The sequence below is a fragment of the Desmodus rotundus genome, chromosome 6 (genome assembly GCF_022682495.2).
Source record: "Desmodus rotundus isolate HL8 chromosome 6, HLdesRot8A.1, whole genome shotgun sequence".
Classification (NCBI taxonomy): domain Eukaryota; kingdom Metazoa; phylum Chordata; class Mammalia; order Chiroptera; family Phyllostomidae; genus Desmodus; species Desmodus rotundus.
Genome location: NC_071392.1, coordinates 47189480 through 47209042, shown reverse-complemented (window position 1 = coordinate 47209042; position 19563 = coordinate 47189480). Strand labels below are relative to the sequence as shown.

Genomic DNA, 19563 nt, shown 5'->3' with positions numbered 1-19563 from the left:
CACAAGAGACCTTACAGGCAAGAAGGGGCTGGAAAGAAGTATTCCAAGTCATGAAAGGCAAAGACCTACATGCAAGATTACTCTAACCAGCAAAGCTATCATTTAGAATGAAAGGGCAGATAATGTGCTTCCCAGATAAGGTCAAGTTAAAGGAGTTCATCATCACCAAGCCCTTATTATATGAAATGTTAAAGGGACTTATCTAAGAAAAAGGAGATAAAAAATATAAACAGTAAAAATGACAGCAAACTCACAGTTATTAACAACCACACCTAAAACAAAAACAAAAACTAAGCAAACAACTAGAACAGGAACAGAATCACAGAAATGGAGATCACATGGAGGGTTCTCAGCAGGGGAATGGGTGGGGACAGAGCAGGAAAGGGTACAGAGAATAAATAGATAAATGGTAGGTAGAAGATAGACAGGGGGAGGTTAAGAATAGGATAGAAAATGGAGAAGCAAAAGAACTTATATGTATGACCCACGGAACTAAGGGGGGGCAGGAATGCAGGTGGGAGGGGGTGTGTAGCACAGAGGGGAATAAAGGGGGGAAAATGGGACAACTGTAGTGGCATAATTAATATATTAAAAAATAAGAGAAATAACCCAAAATGTATTAATATTCTACTTTTATATTTACATGACAAAGAAAAAAATTCATGAGCTGAAAAAGAAATCCCAACAGGGAAAAGCTTATAAAAATACATATGGATCTCAGCATTAACAGCTGAACAGATAAATTAAAATGGTTTAATTAAAAAATCACAACTGAGCTGTCACTGGTGTGGCTCAGTGAGTTGGGTGTGGTCCTGCAAACTGAAAGGTCACCCATTAGATTTCTGGTCAGGGCACATGCCTGGGTTACTGGCCAGACCTCTGGTTGGGGGCAAGCAAGAAGCAACTGATTGATGTTTCTATCATCCGATATTTCCCTGTCACATCAATGTTTCTCTCCCTCCTCCTCTCTCTAAAAATAAATAAAGTCTCTTTCAAAGTAATCATGAGTGGGTGATAAAGTGTGTATAAACTTAACATTTAATAACTGTATATAACCTGGAATTGCTGACTGTTCAGAAACTACACAGCTGGATCATGGGTGGTGGTGAATAGCAGAAAGGGATTAGGGATGAATCTGCATTGTTCTAGCTGCTCCCATGCCACCTTTCCCCTGAAGAATGCCTGACATTGACTAGGTAGTGAGTCAGGCTAATGCAGGCAGCAGATCCAGTGATGGTAGCCTGCCTATCAGTACATCCCTTCCAGTGGGTTGCAATTTTGATCTGCGACCCAGACATCTGATGGATCTCATTGATTGTGGTGCCTTGACATGGATTATGCAGCCAATCAAATCATTTGGAATGGTGAGTTCATGAGAAGTAGTCTGAGCTGATGCATCCAAACTCCAATAGCTTTTCACCTCTAGAGAACTGGATTCAATGCCACTGAATCTGGTGTTGCCATGCATCATGAGAAAATGAGACTGTTGTATCGCCAACTGGTGCAGTTTGGTCAAATCTGGTTGTGGAATAGCATACTGTCCTTGAATGGTATAGGCCTTTAGAGGTGGTCCTTTCAGATCAGGGTTGAGGCACAGGGACAGGGTGGTACAGGGAAAGCTCACACTGTCATTGCCTGTGCTGCATCTGTCCTGACCACCTGCAAAGATGACCAGAGAACTGGTGGCTTGGCCCAGTATAGGATGGTCATACAATAGTGATGGCCCACTCAGTTGATGTGTGGAGCACATCACTACCACCTGGACCTGAGCCCCTGTACTCGCTATGTACCTGGCAACCACCTTTGTCAATGAAAGAGCCACACTGACTAGCAGGGACCACGAGCCTCAGAGTGACTGGGGATCTTCTGGCAGTTGCACTATTGGTTATAGAACTGCTGAGGTCCTTTTCATTTGTCAGTGACCATAGCAAAGGCTTGAAAGATGGCATTAGAGGGTCCAGTCAAGGTGATGATTCTTTCAGGACAATTCCCTTAAGAGATGTTGCACCACTTTACTTGGGCATCTTCTTAAATGACTCTCCTTTCTTTCTGATGATACCGCCAACTTCTTTTCCATGCATAAGTAGCCAGATGGTGAGAATGATGTTTAATCCACCTTCAATCACACTGGTGTCTTTGAGGAGCAGTGTTCTGGGGAGCTGGACTTAGAGTGGTTAAGTCTTTGGTTACTGGTTGAGGGGGGAGGGATGAAAGCCAAAAGCTACATGCGGGTGGGGTCGGGAGGAGGGGATGGGGTGAGGGTGGGGCAAACAATAGGAGCAGGAAGGGAGGCGAGGGAGCCCCGTGGGTTGGTGGAGGAAGGGGAAGGTGGAAGAGGAGGAGGATGCAGGAGAGGGCTCTCTACCCCTCACCATGGGGTGGGTGGCTGGAGAGGGCATAGGCTGCAGCTCTTCCCACTGCTGCCTTTGTTGGCGTGGGCTCATATCTACTTTTGCATTCAATCTATTGCTGTATGCTGTTTTTTTAATTTATATTTTATTTTTTAATTTATTTTTAAAGTGTATTTTATTGATTATGCTGTTACAGTCATCCCAATCTTTTTCCTTTTACCTCCTTTGTACGGTACCTCCCTTCCCTCCAGCAATGCCCTCTTCACCCTTCCCTGCCTTAGTTCATGTCCATGGATCACATGTATGTTTTGGCTTCTCCCTTTCCTATATGATTCTTAACATTGCCCTATTTTGTTCCTACCAATTATGCTTCTTGATCCATACAGGATTTCCCCCTCTCTCCCCCTTCCCTTCCCTAGCTGTTAATCCTCCAAATGATCCCCATAACTATGACTCTGTACTTGTTCTGTTTTTTTGCTTAGTTTGGTTTTTTTGTTGTGTTTTGTTTTTATTTCTTAGATTCAGTTGTTGATAGTTGTGAATTTGTTGTCATTTGAATGTTCATAGTTTTGCCCTTCTCCCTTTTCATAAATAAGTCCCTTTATATTTAATGTAATAATGGCTTGGTGATGATGAACTCCTTGAGTTTAACCTTGTCAGGAAGCACTTTATCTGTCCTTCCATTCTAAATGATAGCTGGGTAGAGTAATATAGGCTGTAGGTCCCTGCTTTTCATGACTTTGAATACTTCTTTCCAGCCCCTTCTTGCCTGCAAGGTTTCTTTTGAGAAATCAGTTGATAGTCCTATGGGAACTCCATTATAGGTAACTCTCCACTTTTCTCTTGCTGCTTTCAAGATTCTCTGTTTATCTTTAACCTTTGGCATTTTAATTATGATGTGTCTTGGTGTGGTCCTCTTTGGGTCCAACTTGATTGGGACTCTCTGTGCTTCCTGGACTTGCATATCTATTTCCTTCATCAAATTAGGGAAGTTTTCTTTCATTTTTTTTCAAATAGATTTCCAATTTCTTCTCTTTCTGTTCTCCTCTGGCACCCCTATGATGTGAATGTTGGACCTCTTGCAGTTGTCCAAGAGGCTGTTTATACTACCCTCGTTGTTGTTTTCTTTTTCTTTTTTTCTTCTGTTCCAATTGGTTGTTTTTTGCTTCCTTATGTTCCTAATCATTGATTTGATTCTTGGCTTCATCCACTCTACTGTTGTTTCCCTTTAAATTGTTCTTTATTTCAATTAGTGTATGCTTCATTCTCACTAGATCTTTTTTATGCTGCTGAGGTCCTCACTAAGTTACTTGAGCATCCTTATAACCAATGTTTTGAACTCTGCATCTGAGACATTGCTTATCTCCATTTCATTTAGTTCTTTTTCTGGAATTTTGATCTGTTCTTTCATTTGGACCATGTTTCTTTGTCTCCTCATTTTGGCAACCTCCCTGTTTGTTTCTATGTGTTAGGCAGAGCTGCTTTGATTCTGTGTCTTGGTAGTGTGCCCTAATTTACTAAATGTCCTGTAGGGTTCAGTGGCACAGCCTCCCCTATCACTTAAACTAGGTATTCATGGTGCACTCTTCATGTGGGCTGAGTACGCCCTCCTACTTGTACCAGTTGCCAAACAACAGTCTTGGTTGCTTTGGGTAGATCAATGGGAATGATGTACCCAGGCCAGTCAGCTGCAACAATTGGCTGTGACCACTGACCACCAACCTCCACCCACCTTGGAGGATCACCTGTGCAGGGGCAGGATGGTTGTCCTCCGATGTGGTCTGTAACTGTCAACTGGGTACACTGGCCCTAGGGTTTCCCAGGTGGTGCAGACCAAGGTCATCCCCCACCTGTGTTTTGCCTGTGAGTTATAAAACAATCTGAGATGGCTGCTAATTGTGCTGGGCTTGGAGATCCCCAGTCAGGCCAAGCTGTGAAACTAATCAGGCTGCTCCTAGTGCCTGGCCTGGAGCTCACTGAGCCCGGCTATTGCTTGTTTAACAGGATTTAGGAAGTTGTGAAGCATGAGCCAAGACCAGCCATTCATATGAAAGAGCAACTTGGGTGGGCCCATAGATGGGTGAGGTGGAGTATCTGTGGACCTCCAAGGCAGGTCAAGCAGTATTAGACAGGTTGATGGAGTCTTAATAATGGCATCAGCCTGCCGGCTCTGTGGTTCTGTGGGGGGATGGCTCAGAAAAGGTACAATGGCATCTGCTCACCTTGATGCCAGACATTTCAGCCTCTCCCAGAATGCCACTGGTGCCTTTCAAGATGATGGAGTTCAGAGGGAGTGAGTCTGAGTAGGTGAGTCCATTTGTGGATTTTTCAAGAGGAACTGCTCGGGGCTGTACAAGTTTCCTCCACCAACTCAGTCCCTGCTGTTTTTTCCAGACAGAAGTTGTGGGAACTTATATGACTGGCATTGGAACCCTGGGTGGGTGGCCTGGTGTGGGGCTGGGACTCCTCACTCCTGAGATTTCCCTCCTGAATTTTTATCCACCACATGTGGGTGAGACCAGCTGGTTCCACGTCTGTACCTCTCCTACTGGTCTCGATGGTTGTGGTTTCTTTAGTTCTGTAGTTGTCAGACTTCCATTGGACTCAATTTCTGATGGTTCTGAGAGATAGTTGTTCTGCTTTAGTTGTAATTTTGATGTGGTTGTGTAAAGATGCAAGCCATGTTTGCTTAAGCTGTCATCTTAACTGGTAGCCCCACTGTATGCTGTTTCATTTGAAGATTAGAAAAACTATCTGGCCTTAAATAAATGTGGTTGGAAAATAGAACTTCACCTATTAGAATATATAAAACTGTATTTTTTTAAAAATACTGCTCTTTTAGAATAGATTATTTTTATCTACATGAATGTATTTAAATTTTTTTCATTTATTGATTTTTTTTTGAGAGAGAGAAACGAACATTGACTTGTCGTTCCACTTATTTATGCATTCATCGGTTGATTCTTGTATGTGCCCTTACTGAAACTGAACCCCTAACCCTGGCATATCAGAACAATGCTCTAATCAACTGAGCTACCTAGCCAGGGCCTATACGCATGTATGTTTAAAAGTCAAGGTTGCTCATGTACTCACATGTACTCACACCAACTAAAAATCTTTCTTTGACCTCTGTCAAAAAAGCCTAGTCTTTTTTAGTGTTGTTTTGTTGTTTTCTTAAGGAGGCAATTCCTCTGGTTCACTATCTTTTTTTCCCCCTATCCTTCCACAGCCCGTCCCTTTGGCACATATTGCCTTATTGTCTGTATCCATGGGTCTGTTTCTGTTTTGTTTACTTACTAGTTTTGTTTTTTAATATATAAGTGAATACATATAAGTGAAATTTGACTATGTAAAATGTAAAAGACTGAACATAGAAAATGTTGGTGAAAATGTGGAGCTTCATAGCTCTCATACTCTTTCTGGAGAGACTGTGAATTGGTACAACCACTTTGGAAAACAAGTTGGTAATCTATTTTTATTTATTGATTTTTTTGAGACAGGGAGGAAGGGAGAGAGAGAGAAAGATGGATTTGGTCAATTCTTGCATGTGCCCTGATGAGTGATCAAACCTATAACCTTGCTATATAGGATCATGCTCTAACCAATTGAGCTATATAGCCAGGGCTGTGATAGTGTTTTAAAAGTTGAACCCATACCTACCGTATAACCCAGTGATTGTACCATGTATTTACCAACGAGAAATACTATTACACGTACATATAAAGTCTTTTACATAGCTATACAAAACAGCTTTATTTGTAATAGCCCCAAACTGGAAACAACCCAAGTATCCATCTAGAAGTGAATCAATATAAAAATTATGAATACATCCTTACAGTGTAATTCTATTGTGCAATAAAAAGGAATCTCAAAAACAACAAGAGCTAGCAAGGTTGTGGAAACAAGGGAATCCTAGTACACTGTTGGTGGGAATGCAAACTGGTGCAGCTACTGTGGAAAACTATGAAATTTCCTCAGAAAACTAAAAACAGAATTGCCTTTTGATCCAGCAATTCCATTGCCAGGATTATATTTTAAGAATCCTGAAACACCAATCCAAAAGAACCTATGCACCCCACTGTTCATAGCAGCACAATTTACAATAGCCAAGTACTGGAAACAGCCTAAGTGCCCATCAGTAAATGAGTGGATCAAAAAACTGTGGTGCATTTACACAATGGAATACTATGCAGCAGAAAGAAAGAAGGAACTCCTATCCTTCGTGACAGCATGGATGGAACTGGAGAGTATTATGCTAAGTAAAATAAGCCAGGCAGTGAAAGACAAATACCATATGATCTCACCTATAAGTGGAACCTAACCAACAGAACAAACAAGCTAGTAAAATAGAACCAGAAATATGGAAATAAAGAACAGACTGACAGTGACCAGAGGGGAGTGGGGAGTTAGATAACAGGGAAAGAAAGGGAAGGGTCAAGAAACATGTATAAAGGACCCTTCGACAAGGACAAGGGGAGGGGAGAATTGAATGTAGGAGAGTTGGGGAGCGCAGTTGAGCAGAAGAGAGGGGAATGGGGGGAAATGGGAACAACTGTAATTGAACAACAGTAAAAAAGTTTTTTAAAAAGGGAATCTCAAAATAATTATGCTGAGGGAATGAAGCCAGATCAAAAAAGAATACATACTCTATGATTTTATTTTTAAGACATTTTAGAAAACGCAAACTAATCTATAGAAAGTAGATCAGTGTGGTTGCTTAGGGATGAGAATGTGCAGAAAGATTGGGAAGGAGGGATTATCAAAGGGCAGGAGGAAACTTTGGGGGGTGATGGGTATGTTTATCATCCTCGTTGTGATAATATGTCAAACCTTATCAAATTATTCACTTTAATATGTAAAGTTTATTGTATATCAATTTTACCCTTATAAAACTGTTACAAAATAAATAAGTAAATAAGTCACATTAAAAATCAAACAAATATACACAGAGATTTTGTTTAGATCCTATTTCCAATCATTGGGGAAAAAAAGAAGCTTAAGACAATAGGGAACAATTGAATACAAACTGGATATTGGATAATATTAAGGAATTATTACTATTTTTCTTTGTAATGATGGGACTGTTATATTTAAAAGGGTCAAAACTCTTACAGATACATACTGAAATATTTATAGATGAAATTAAACAGGATTTGCTGAATTGGGGGAAGTGATGGGTATGTTTAAAACAAGATTGGCCAAATATTACTAACAGTGAGTTTAAATGATGGCTATTTGGGGGTTAGTTATACTATTCTTTCTTATGTGTAAATTTTTGTTGTTTGGTTTTTTTAAAAGGAGATTTATATTAGTAATGCTCCAAAAGAATGCAGTGGACTAAATGGCTTCTAATCTTCCTAAGAAAACATACCTTTTCTATTAAGTGATGATCTCTACCATAAACTACTTGCTTCTCACTAGAAGCAAAAAATTGAAGTTGAAAGACACATGGGGCTTTTTGACCAATTACTCATAAGTCTCTCTTTTTTAAAAAACATTGTTTATTGTTGTTCAAGTACAGTTTTCTGCCTTTTACCCCCACCCCTCCCCAGCACCCCAGCCCTCCCTCCCTCCCTGTTTACACCTCCCCCCTTGTTATTGTCCATGTGTCCTTTACAGTTGTTCCTGCAAACCCTTCACTGTTTTCCCCTATAATCCCCTCCCTTCTTCCCTCTGGTCACTGTCAGCCTGTCCTTATAAGTCTCCCTTTTGATATACTGTTGGAAGCTTTGCTTAACAAATAAGAATAAAAAAGAACCAGTGGCATAGGATAAAAGTGTTATTTAAAAAACTTCTTTCCTTTTAACTGACCCCAAAAACCTCACAGAAATGACCTGTCACTGGAGAAAGACCATGTTTCTTATCATTACTTTGAAATTCAAACAAAGCAAATTATGTATTTATTCTGACTGAAGGATAGAAAGGTGATGTGATCTTTTCTGACTATATACACATTTTCAAAAAGAAAAAGAAAAAAACTGAGCCAAGTGGGAACTGTCTTCTGGGGGCAAACACAGGATAAGTAATTATGTCAAAGTATTATTTTCAAAAAGTTAAATAGAGAACTCATACAAAGAGAGAATGAACACACAATCAAGTTTTTTTTTTTTCCAACTCATTAGTGAGGGGACAAATAGAATAGTAAGGCTGACTCAAAGAGCACTTGAGGAACTGATTATTAATGGGCCCCTCAAGAAGGAATTTTAAGTAAGAGTGTTCACCTTTCACCTGGATGAATCTCTGTAAAATTACAGTGTGAAAAAGCCAGTCCTAAAAGGTTACACAGTATATGATTCTTTTATATGTAATATAAAATATAATATACTTAAAGATATACAGAAATGGAGAACAAATTAATGGCTGGCAGGGGTTAAGAAGTAGGTGAGGTCTTGAGAAAAGTGGGTGTGGCTGTAAAATGGCTACACAAGAGACCCTAGTGGTGATGGAAATTCTCTGTATTTTGACTCTACCAATCAATATCCTGGCTGTGATATCGTACTATAGTCTTGCAAGATGTATTGTGGTAGGTAGTTAGGCATGAGCAGAGCAAAGACAATGGGGCAGGTACAGAAAGCCCAGGGGCCTAACAAGGGGCAAAGCTGGGAAAACAAGGACCCCACCTTCATGGTAACCTTTTCTCCCTTAGCACATCACTGGTCATGTGGTTTAGACCCCCTGAACTTTCATATCACTGGTCATGCTGTTAAGACCCTCCCCTGACCTTTCTTTCCCTGGCATGTTGCTAATCATGTGGGTTAGACTCCTTAAAGGGGAGCTGACAAGGGGTCTGGAGAATAGCCCTTAAGTATTAAGCCCCCAGGACAATGAGGTTCTGACCCACGCCAAATACATCTAGGCCTCAGCAGTGTTTCAGCTCCAGGTCCAGGAAAGCAGCAAAACCAGACAAGCCCTGCCATGGCTGACATCAGGGCCGGCTGTGTTGACTAGCGACCTTCTGCCCTGGCACCAACCATTCAGTGGGGACTACAACCCTGAAAGGACACACTTGGAAAGCTGATGGATATTCTGTAGAGCTCCTCCCCCTGGGACCTCTCCTAAAATTCCCACCCTTAAAAGCCTTTAGGACAGAGGACCCAGTGTGCTGTCCCTCTCCAGAGCATGCAGGAGCCTTTTCCAACCCCCTCATCTTCCCTTCATGTGCATTACCTTTACCCTTACCCCTTTTTCACCTAAGCCCCAAGGGTCTCTTCTTTTACCTCTGAGCTGTTGCCTGAGCCCATTTGTTTTACAACTCACTTCTTCTACCTCTGTGACTTTCTAAATAAACTTTCTTGTATAGTTTGAGTCTTGACTCTGAATTCTTTCTTAGCCAGAACTCAAGTGCCAAAGTTGCTAAATGAAGGTCTAGTCTGACTCCACTAGTCTAATGACTCCACTTGGTACCGTTATCACCACCACTGGGTAAAGACTACAGCATCTCTCTGTTTTATTTCTTAAAACTAAATGTAAATCTATAATAATCTCAAAATTAAACATTTAATTTAAAAGAAAAAGATTGTTCTGTTAGATACAAAGCTAGTTAATATCATATTACAATAAAACCATAACTTTCAGTGTTATATTTCTGCCAGAAAAGTTATTTTTATCTTTACTGGAGAAAAAAAACTCTACAAGTTAATGTGAATTTATAAACTGTAGGTTTTTCTCAATATTGAGACAATCAAAGGTACATCCCCTAGAGTGAGGTCAGCAAACTGGGTGTCAGCAGGCCAAATTTAGCTACTGGCCATTATGGTGTAGCTCATAAGTTAAAAATGGCTTTTAAATTTTTAAATAATTGTAATTAAATAAAAATCTGATACTTACTACTTGGTTCTTTACAGAAAAAAGTGAGCTGATCCCTGGATCCTAAATTATTAAATAATACTTTGATGGGCCTATTAAACAGTGCTTCAGGGGGACATGCGGCTGTCTCTTTGCCTTATTTCTGTGTTTTGGGTGATATTTTTAAACAATTAGAACTGAAGTCCTGGCCACTTGATTGGAGCATCATCTCCTAACCAAAAAGTTGTGGGCTTGATTCTGGGCATATTCCTAGGTTGCAGATTTGATTCCCACCAGAGTCCAGGAGTGTACAATCCTTGTTCCAGGCATATTTGGGAGGCAACCAACTGATGCTTCTCTCTCACGTCAATGTTTCATTCTCTCCATTCCTCTTTCCCTTCCTCTCTTTATAAAAGCAATGAAAAACAAAATGGTTTTGGGTGAGGATAAAAAAAAATATGTATTAAAAAATTAGAAATAAAAATATAAGACTTCTAGTCAAGATGGCAGCACAGATATTATTCATCTTTTCACATAACCACATCAAAATTACAACTAAAATATACAAAAACCATCACTCAGAACTGTCAGAAATTGAGTTCAATGGAAGTCTGACAACTATGGAATTAAAGAAACCACATCCATCCAGAGTGGTAAGAGGAGAGCAAACATAGAATGGACTGGTCTCTCACTCATGTATGGTGGATATAAATTTGGGAGGTATATCTCAGAAGCAAGGAGTCCCAGCCCCACACCAGGACATCTAGCCCAGGATTCCAGTGCCAGGAGTATAAGTTCCCACAGTTTCTGGCTGCAAAAACCGGCAGGGATTGAGTCAGTGGAAGAAACTAGCCCTGGCTGGTGTGGCTCAGTGAATTGAGCATCAGACTGTGAACAAAAGGGTTGCCAGTTCAATTCCCAGTCAGGGAACATGCCTGGGTTGTGGGCCAAGTCCTCAGTATGGGGTATGTGAAAGGCAACCACACATTGATGTTTCTCTCCCTCTCTTTCTCCTTCCCTTCCCCTCTCTCTAAAAATAAATAAATAAAATCCGTTAAAAAAGGAAAAAGAAAGAAATTTTGGTGCCCCAAGCAGTTCCTCTTAAAGAACCCACACAGGGACTTACCTACTCAGACTCAATCCCTTTGAACTTCAGCACTAGGATAGCAGCTTGAAAGGCACCAGTGGCATGCAAGGAGAAACTGATGTGTCTGGCATCAAGGCAAGCAGAGGCCATTGTCTGTTTCCTAAGCCCTTCCCCCACAGAGCTGGCAAGCTGGTGCCATATCTGAGACTCCATCAATCTAGCTAACACTGTTTGACTTGCCTTGGAGATCCCCAGAGACTCCAGATGAAACTGAGAATCAAATCAATGATTTGGAACAGAAGAAAGCAAATAATAACCAATCAGAGCAAGAAGAAGAAAAAATCCAAAAAAAATCTTTAAATGCGGATGGTATAAGCAGCCTCTGGGACAACTTTGGCATTCAAACATATGCATCCTAGGGGGTTCCAGAAATAGAAAAGAAAGAGTAAGAAATTGGAAATCTATTAGAAAAACCAATGAAAGAAAACTTCCCAATTTGGTGAACAAAATAGACATTCAAGTTCAGGAAGTACAGGGTCCCAAACAAGATGGACACAAAGAGGCCCACTCCAAAACACATCATAATTAAAATGTCAAAGGTTAAAGATAGAGAATCTTAAAAGCAGCAAGAGAAAAGAAGTTAGTTACCTACAGGGGAATGCCCATAAGACTGTCAGCTGATTCTCAAAGGAAATATTGCAGGCTAGAGGGACTAGCAAGAAATATTCAAAGTCATGAAAAGCAGGGACCTACAACCAAGATTGCTCTACCCAGCAAAGGTATCATTTAGAATGGAAGGGCAGATAAAGGGCTTCCCAGACAAGAAAAAACTAAAGAAGTTCATTATCACCAAACCATTATTATATGAAATACTAAAGGGACTTATTTAACAAAAAGAAGAAGATCAAAACTATGAACAATAAAATGGCAAATACATAGCTATCAACAATTGAATCTAAAAAATAAACTAAGCAAACAAGAAGAACACAGAGAGAATCATGGATATGGAGAACGTTTTGATGGTTGCCAGATGGGAGATGGGTATGAGGGAATAGATAAAGAGGTGAGGGAATTAAGAGGTACAAATAGGTAGTAACAGAATGGCAATGGGGATGTAAAGTACAGTACATATAATAGAGTAGCCCACACATGACCCATGGACATGAACAAGGGCATGGGGATTGTCTGAGGGAGTGGAGGGTGCTGGTTGGAGGGGAGTAAAGGAGGAAATATCAGGAACTGTAATAGCATAATCAATAACATATAATTTTAAAAATTTAAAAAGAAGTGAAAATATAATAAACCAAGTTGCATTACTCCTTCACAGTGATATTGTGATTTCTAAGAAGTATATTGATTATATATATTTTTGGTCATGTTAAAGAATGACCACAGACCCAAAATGGTATTACTTGTGCCAAAAGCTCATGACAGCAAACCTAGATTTAATAACTGATCTAAGTGCAGTTTCAACCGCTCTCATAAACACAAATCTTAATTAACCAGTTTGGGATATTCTGCTCCAGACCCAGTAAGGTAATCTGTCACATAGGCCCTCTCTATCACCCATGGAAAAAGAGGCAATCTATACCCTTTCTCCACTTTCCCCCTAAAGAATAAATGTCCCAATAGGGATTTCTTTTGTTAATGGTTCCCTTGCCCCACCCTTCTTCATATAAAAAAACCCCAAAACAAAAAAACCCTTCTATTTTGGACAACTCAGAGTGCCCTTCTAGTTGTTACATGGGATGCTTTCTGATTCATGAACTGCTTAAGAAAGCCAATTAGGTCTTCAAAGTTACTCAATTAAAATTTGTGTTTTGGATATGATTCAGATGATCAAAAATATATTTACATTTGGTCTTCTTCCACAGTTCCTGACCCAAGGCTCTCAAACTTTGAATTTCCTGTGTTGAGAGCAATAAAGTCTTTTATTATGTGAATTAGGTGACTGGGAAGCACCGGAGTATTAGGATGGATGGTGACACTGTTAAAAGCTGTTAAAGAATTCACAAGGAGCTCCAGCCAAGTGGAGGTGTACGTAGATATGCTTCACCTCCTTGCACAACCAAAAGAAGGAAACAACCAATTTAAAAACAAAAAACAAGCAGAACTTCCAGAAAATGGAACGGTATGAAAGTCTGACAACCAAGCAGTTGAAGAAACATTCATCCAGACTGGTAGGAAGGTCAGAGACAGGCAGCTGTGGTGGAGAAGACATGTGGCAAGGCGGTGGCTGGCAGACTGGGTGGTCCCACAATTTCATGTGGAAAAACTGGGAGGAAAAATGGGAATGAGACAGACTGCACAAACCAGGGTTCCAGTGTGAGCAAATACAGCCTCAGAACCTGTGGCTTAAAAACCTGGGGGGGGGGTGTGGTGGTGTAAGAAACTGCCAGTCTCTTGAAATTGGGGCAAGAGCTGAGCAAGTGGCATTATTCCCTCTCTGACCCCTTCCCCACAAACAGTGCCACAACGCAGCTGAAGTGGGTTACCTTGCCCAGGTTAATACCTAAGGCTCCACCCCTCACCATGTAATAGCTCCACCAAGACAAAAAATATGGCCAAAATGAAAGAACAGATCGAAACTCCAGAAAAAGAACTAAGCGATGAAGAGATAGCCAACCCATCAGATGCAGAGTTCAAAACACTGGTAATCAAGATGCTCACAGAAAGATGTTACACAGGCATTGTAACACAGAAGGTTTCAGTTGGTTTTTTAGATAAGCTGCAGTTTGCTCCAATGTTATCTTTTGCCTGCTGTTGTAGGGGGTGGTTACTCACATTTTGTCCTTATTTTCCAGTAGTTTACTAATTTTGGAGACATAAGCTCACAAGAGTAAAATGGCAGACATGTTTAACAAGGTCATAGGCCTGCTCAGCAAATGGTGCCATGATAGCAAATGACACCAGCTTTGTCCTTTCACTCCCCTCTCTGGTTTTAACATGAATTTGTTCTTAATGATCTGGCCCAGTTTTAGTTCTGGAGAGTAGGGACTAAAGGTCCCATCTTCTTATGGCTACTTCCTCCTCGTTAAGGATGTAGAATTGTCCTTATCTGAGGGTCTTAAGTATGGGTCATTAAGGGGAAGAGGACAGCCCCAAAATCGAGAGCAGTGGCTGGAGAGTTATTTGTGGAGGGAGACCCCCAGAGCCTGGATGCCCACTGAATGAAGGATATGAGATATTTGAGGAGATAATACCTAAAAAGAAGAAGAAAGAAAAAGGCTACTGTAGGTCCTAGGAAGGGAATAAACCAGGAAAACCAGGACAATATTGGCCTTAAAATTCCACCAGTTAAATCCTCCTGATGCAGCAGCTGATGGGTGGTGTGAAATGGTAGCATCGAGGATGCCCCTTTACCCCATAATCAAACAGGTTTTGGAAGAAATAGGTCCTAGTGAGTGGGTCAGAGTAAAGCAAGAAGCCTCCATGTCTTATAAACTATAATGGGCTTACCTGCCACATCAAGGGTCACCTGAGTCTCCTCTAGTGTGATGATGAGATGGTCAGTGGGAGTTGTGAGAGGCCTGGGACACCATCTACTTTTGGAGGCACTAGGTTCCCTTCAGAGCCTAGGACACTCACCTTTCTGATGGCTTTCCCTCTTGCAGAGGGGGCATGGTTCTGGAGGTATTTGAACTCAATTTGCTGTAGTCACTCCCATTCCAGTGTCCTCCTTGCCTGAAGGAATAGCCTTGTGCATTGCACTCTGGGGGCTGGGTGACCTTGAATTGGCATAGAGTTTAAAGCTAGGGCTCACAAGTGAGCCTTTTGTTTCTATCTGTTGGCTTTGTGCTCTCCTTCTGCCCTGTCTTGATTGTTAAAGACATTGAAAGGTGTTTCTACCAGTCAATCACTGGGGGTCTGGGGTCCCAAGGCTAGTTTTTGTAGCTTTTTCCTGATGTCTGGAGTTGCCTGCTAGAAAAAATTCATCCCCAGAAGTGTGTGGCCCTTAAAAGACTCAGGGTCAATGTGTATATACTTCTGTAGAGTTTCAGTTAATTGCCTCTAAGAAAAGGTAGAATTTTTATTCTCTCCCTCTTTTATCTGTCCCAGTTTGATAGACCCAGTTAAGATCCTGATTTGAGACTGCATTACCCCTGGTTAATATATGCCTTGGAAGAAAACTGGAAAAAGTAGGACTTAATTCAGCTTAAATCACAACTGAGCATTGTGATTTCCAATGAAATACAATTTCTATCTCTAAAATTTAACCCTCATTTTTTATCAAAGAGCCTGCATTAAGTCCAGTTTCAATTTGGCCTGATTATTTGAATGAACACAGCAAGAATGGTAATTGATCATATAGGCTCGTTCATATCTGATTTGCTGGAATTTCACAAGGATCCTCCAGACTGAACTTTAGTCAGCCCTTCAGGGCACAGTTGCCATCTGGCTTTGCTTGCAGTACTATAGGTTTGGGTGGATTTCTCAAGTTTTTGAGGTCCCCAAAATGTCTTCAATTTACTTCCTTGCCATCTTTCAGGAAAGAAACATTTCTTCCTTAGCTGGAAAGACTGCCATGAATCACGTGACAAAGCAAGGTATCAGGCCATTTCTCCAAGCGGCTCTGTATTGGCCTCAAAAGTCAATCTTAATTCCTCAAAGCTTTCTGGCAACATCCAGAGTCCAGGCATAACTCTTTCCATCATGACATTCCAAAGACTGGATTATTAAAGCCACATTTGGAAACTGGTGTTACTATAAACATAACAGATTCTTATTGGATCTATGCAAACAAATATATTGCCATGAAAATAATACTCACTCATTAAGAGTTGTTGAATTCCGGAGGGATTAGGTAGGGTAAAATAAAAAATTTTTTAATATTGTTTATGAAGGTATAACCTATCAAGTTGCTTTAGGGAAAACACAAGTTTCCTTATAGCTGGAAAACAAAATGATTCAAAATTAGCAATATTTTGAAAAAAGTCATAAGAATAATAATTATCTTCAGTAAGTTCACTTAGTCCCATATAACCAATTTTGTTTGTCTTGGTTATTTGCCATATTTCCATGAATCCGGTTATTTTTTTCTTTTTTTGGTTGTCAAATGATCTTTAATTGAAAATTTTCCTTTGTAGTTCTTAACCAGCGGGGCATTCCACCGCACCAATGTTCATGTCATCTATGATGTCATAAGGGTGGTGGCCATTGACATTGCAGCCCACAGACTGGGCAGTCCCCAGGATCTCTTTAATGGTTCCAGAGAGTTCTCTGACTAAAGATTGGTGCCACACCTGTTGGGCAGTGTTGATGATCTCATGAAAAGTGACATTTCCATTGTGCTCAATGTTTTCTTTGCTTCTTTCTGTCTCACGGTGGTTCTTTGAGGGCTTTGATGATCAGAGCAGAGGCGGAAGGCACTATCTCAGTCTGGGCCTGTCCACTCTGAATGGTCAGTTTCACTGCAATATTCCAACCCTTCCAGTCACCGGTTGCTTTGATGATGTCATCACCAACCTTTTTTGGAGACAGGCCCAGGGGGCTGAACTTGGGGGCCAGGGCAGAGTTGGCACTGACTTCCCCACCAGTGCACCTCAGGTAAACAACTTTGATCTCGTTGGGGTTGAACTTCGGGTTGGCATGGTGGAGACGGCTGGTACTGGATGAGCCCGGATTCAGGAGGACTAAAGAAGTTGCACCTTCACCTCCTCTGAGCCGAAAGCTGAAAGAAATCCAGTTATTCTTTAGGGTTCTATAAATCTTCATTTACTTCAAAGATATGACCTACTTAGATACCTGTAATTTAGAGTAAGTCAGATTTTTTTTACGAACTTTTCCAATATATTTGCAAATGCATTAGATTAAAACAATAAATAATAAATAAAATGACATGGTTATAGATTTGATTGAAATACAATCGATAAAGAACTTTGTTTCTTTGTAAAATATAATATTTCAAGATAACAATTTATTGGTAAGTAATAATTACTATGAAATGATGTAAAAGAACAATATAGAGCCTGTATTTTTAGATTTAACACACAATCTCAATATATAAAAAAACCAAGCTGTATGCAAGGTTTTAAACCGCTTGCTGTACATGACTTATCGGAAGTGTGTACTGAGCACTTAAACAATTCATAAATGCCCAATTTGTGGCTCACAAATACCCAGAGTACTACTGCTTGATGTCCCCCCAGGGAATCATCATTTTTAGCTTGCCAGGTGTCACTGACAGAGGACACCTGATACCCATGAGAGTTTACTGTGTACACTTATCATTGAATTTTTGTGATTCTTCCTAGTGCAGTTTTAAATTTCTAGCATATCTTATTGGTAAAAATATATGTATATAAGTACAACAAATTATTTCTATTTGGCAAAACTTTCCATGTAATTTCAAGCATATTAAATAGGCTTAATTAGTTCAGAAACTTCTCTTTTAACATGGAGGAATTTTAGGGCCCAATCGAACAACCCGAAATCATTTCTCAGTTCAAAGGTCTCTTAAAATTTAAACTTTGGGAAGGTTGTCAAACAAGTTAAATGAAAAGATCATAACATAACCTTATGGTAAAACAAACATATATTTTTGGTAATAACTCTAAAAACTTAACCAAATTTAAAACCAGTTTTGATATTAGTTTGTCCAACCACAGAATCCTGTGTAATTTATATCAGTACTTAATTTCTTTAGGCCAATAAAACATTACACCCTGGTTAAGCCATCCAGAGGCAGAAAGTGCACTACATGTAATAAACAAACACACACTGCATACAAGACCATACACATAATTTGAATTACTAATTTTTGTAGAGAAAGCACAGATTTTTCTCATTTGCTTTTCAAATTTAATCTTTATTGTATTTTTTCCATTACCACTGAGTCCCCTTATACTCCCTCCCCCCAGCAACCACCACACTGTTGTCATTGTAAGTCCTTTTTCCTTTCTGCTCTCTCATTTGCTTTTGACAACTTTTAAGAACTGGAAAAGGGGATGGAAGGTCCTAAATACCATGCAGGAAGACCTGCTGACTCTGAACAAAAGCTTCAAGGACTGTACTCGAGTGGTGGAAATAAAGAATGTCTTGGCTTCGATCCAAGGAATCAAGTAGCAGAGAAGAGCCTGGGCGGGGCTGCTCTGGGCCCCTGAAAGGTCAGAAACCCAGGAACAGAAGACAAATGCTCTAGAAGGAGGACTCGGAGTTATAGTCCACACCAGCAGAGACATACAAAAAGATGGATGTGTTTACCCTGTGCCTGAGGATGACCTTACCAATGGCAAGAGTACCAGCCAGATGCCCTGGGAATGGATTTAACCCACTCAGACAGGGGACTCAATAGAAAGCCTGTTTGAGACAGCCATTGTGGCAGGCAGAGAGAGAAAACACATTTGAGAATGAAAACATCTCAGGTACCACCAGAGGCATCAAATAATATCCACCAGAGGTGGAGGAAGGGGTATTGGAGTCTGACTGAGGTTTCTTTCTTTACAACCTTCTACAACCTTCTATAAACCTTTTTATAACTTTCACAAACATTCTTATCTATTCAGAAATAACCATCTTTGGAATAACTTACTTCCTATCCTTATCCTTCAAAATTGCATCTCCATGCCTTACGCCTTCTATTACTAAAACCATACAATTTCTTTCCAATTTAATTTGAAATTTTAACTCTTAGAAACCTCAATTTCCAATGATAAACAAAAAGTAAGGAGCCAGTATTCCTTATATTGACTTTTATAAACACATTTCATGGTAGAGAAAGGAGGGAGAAAAATTTATGAGTGAGGCAAATTTGAATGAAGAAGCATAGTTAGGGGAAAGAGGTCTGGAATTCCTGCTGAAGTTAAAATGTTGTCTCCTCCTCTCAAGAACTAAACTTAAGTAGGGGATCAAGATGGTGACTGTAAAAGCCAAGCTGGAGGATACTATTATAGTTAAGAGATCTGTCTGTGGGCCAAACCTCCTGGTTACCCAGTTTATATTGAGACAGGCCATATTGCAATAGAGAATCAAACACTTGGGCTTGAGGTTGGTAAGTCCCAGAGCCTTGAAGTTCTTAAGTAGACATCCCAATGGGGTGTTCTTGGGTGGGACTGATTGAGTATTGCCCATGGTGAAAAAGAAAAGAGAAGGATACCTCAGAGATGTGAACAAAGGCGGGTAGAGGAAGGATCGAAAAGGGCATCCCCAATTCAAATTACCTAGAGATCTGCCATCAGAGTTGAGCATCCTCGAGCCTGAGGGCAGAGTGAGCAAAGATCTGTCCCAGAGTCAGCTGTCCCTGAGTCTGAGAGCAGACTGAACCCAGCAGGGAAATGATTGGAGGCTTCCCTTGCAGCCAACACCCTGGGAAAGCGACAGACATGGTGCCAGGATTTATAA

The 19563-nt window shown here is 40.4% G+C and overlaps 2 pseudogenes; both read right to left on the bottom strand.

The window, feature by feature from the left end:
- Nucleotides 1-1145: 1145 nt before the first annotated feature.
- Nucleotides 1146-14846, bottom strand: LOC112301855 (poly(rC)-binding protein 2 pseudogene; annotated as a pseudogene).
- A 1467-nt stretch (nt 14847-16313) lies between these two features.
- On the bottom strand, nt 16314-16938 carry LOC112302333 (large ribosomal subunit protein uL11 pseudogene; annotated as a pseudogene).
- Between the last annotated feature and the right edge of the window lie 2625 nt (nt 16939-19563).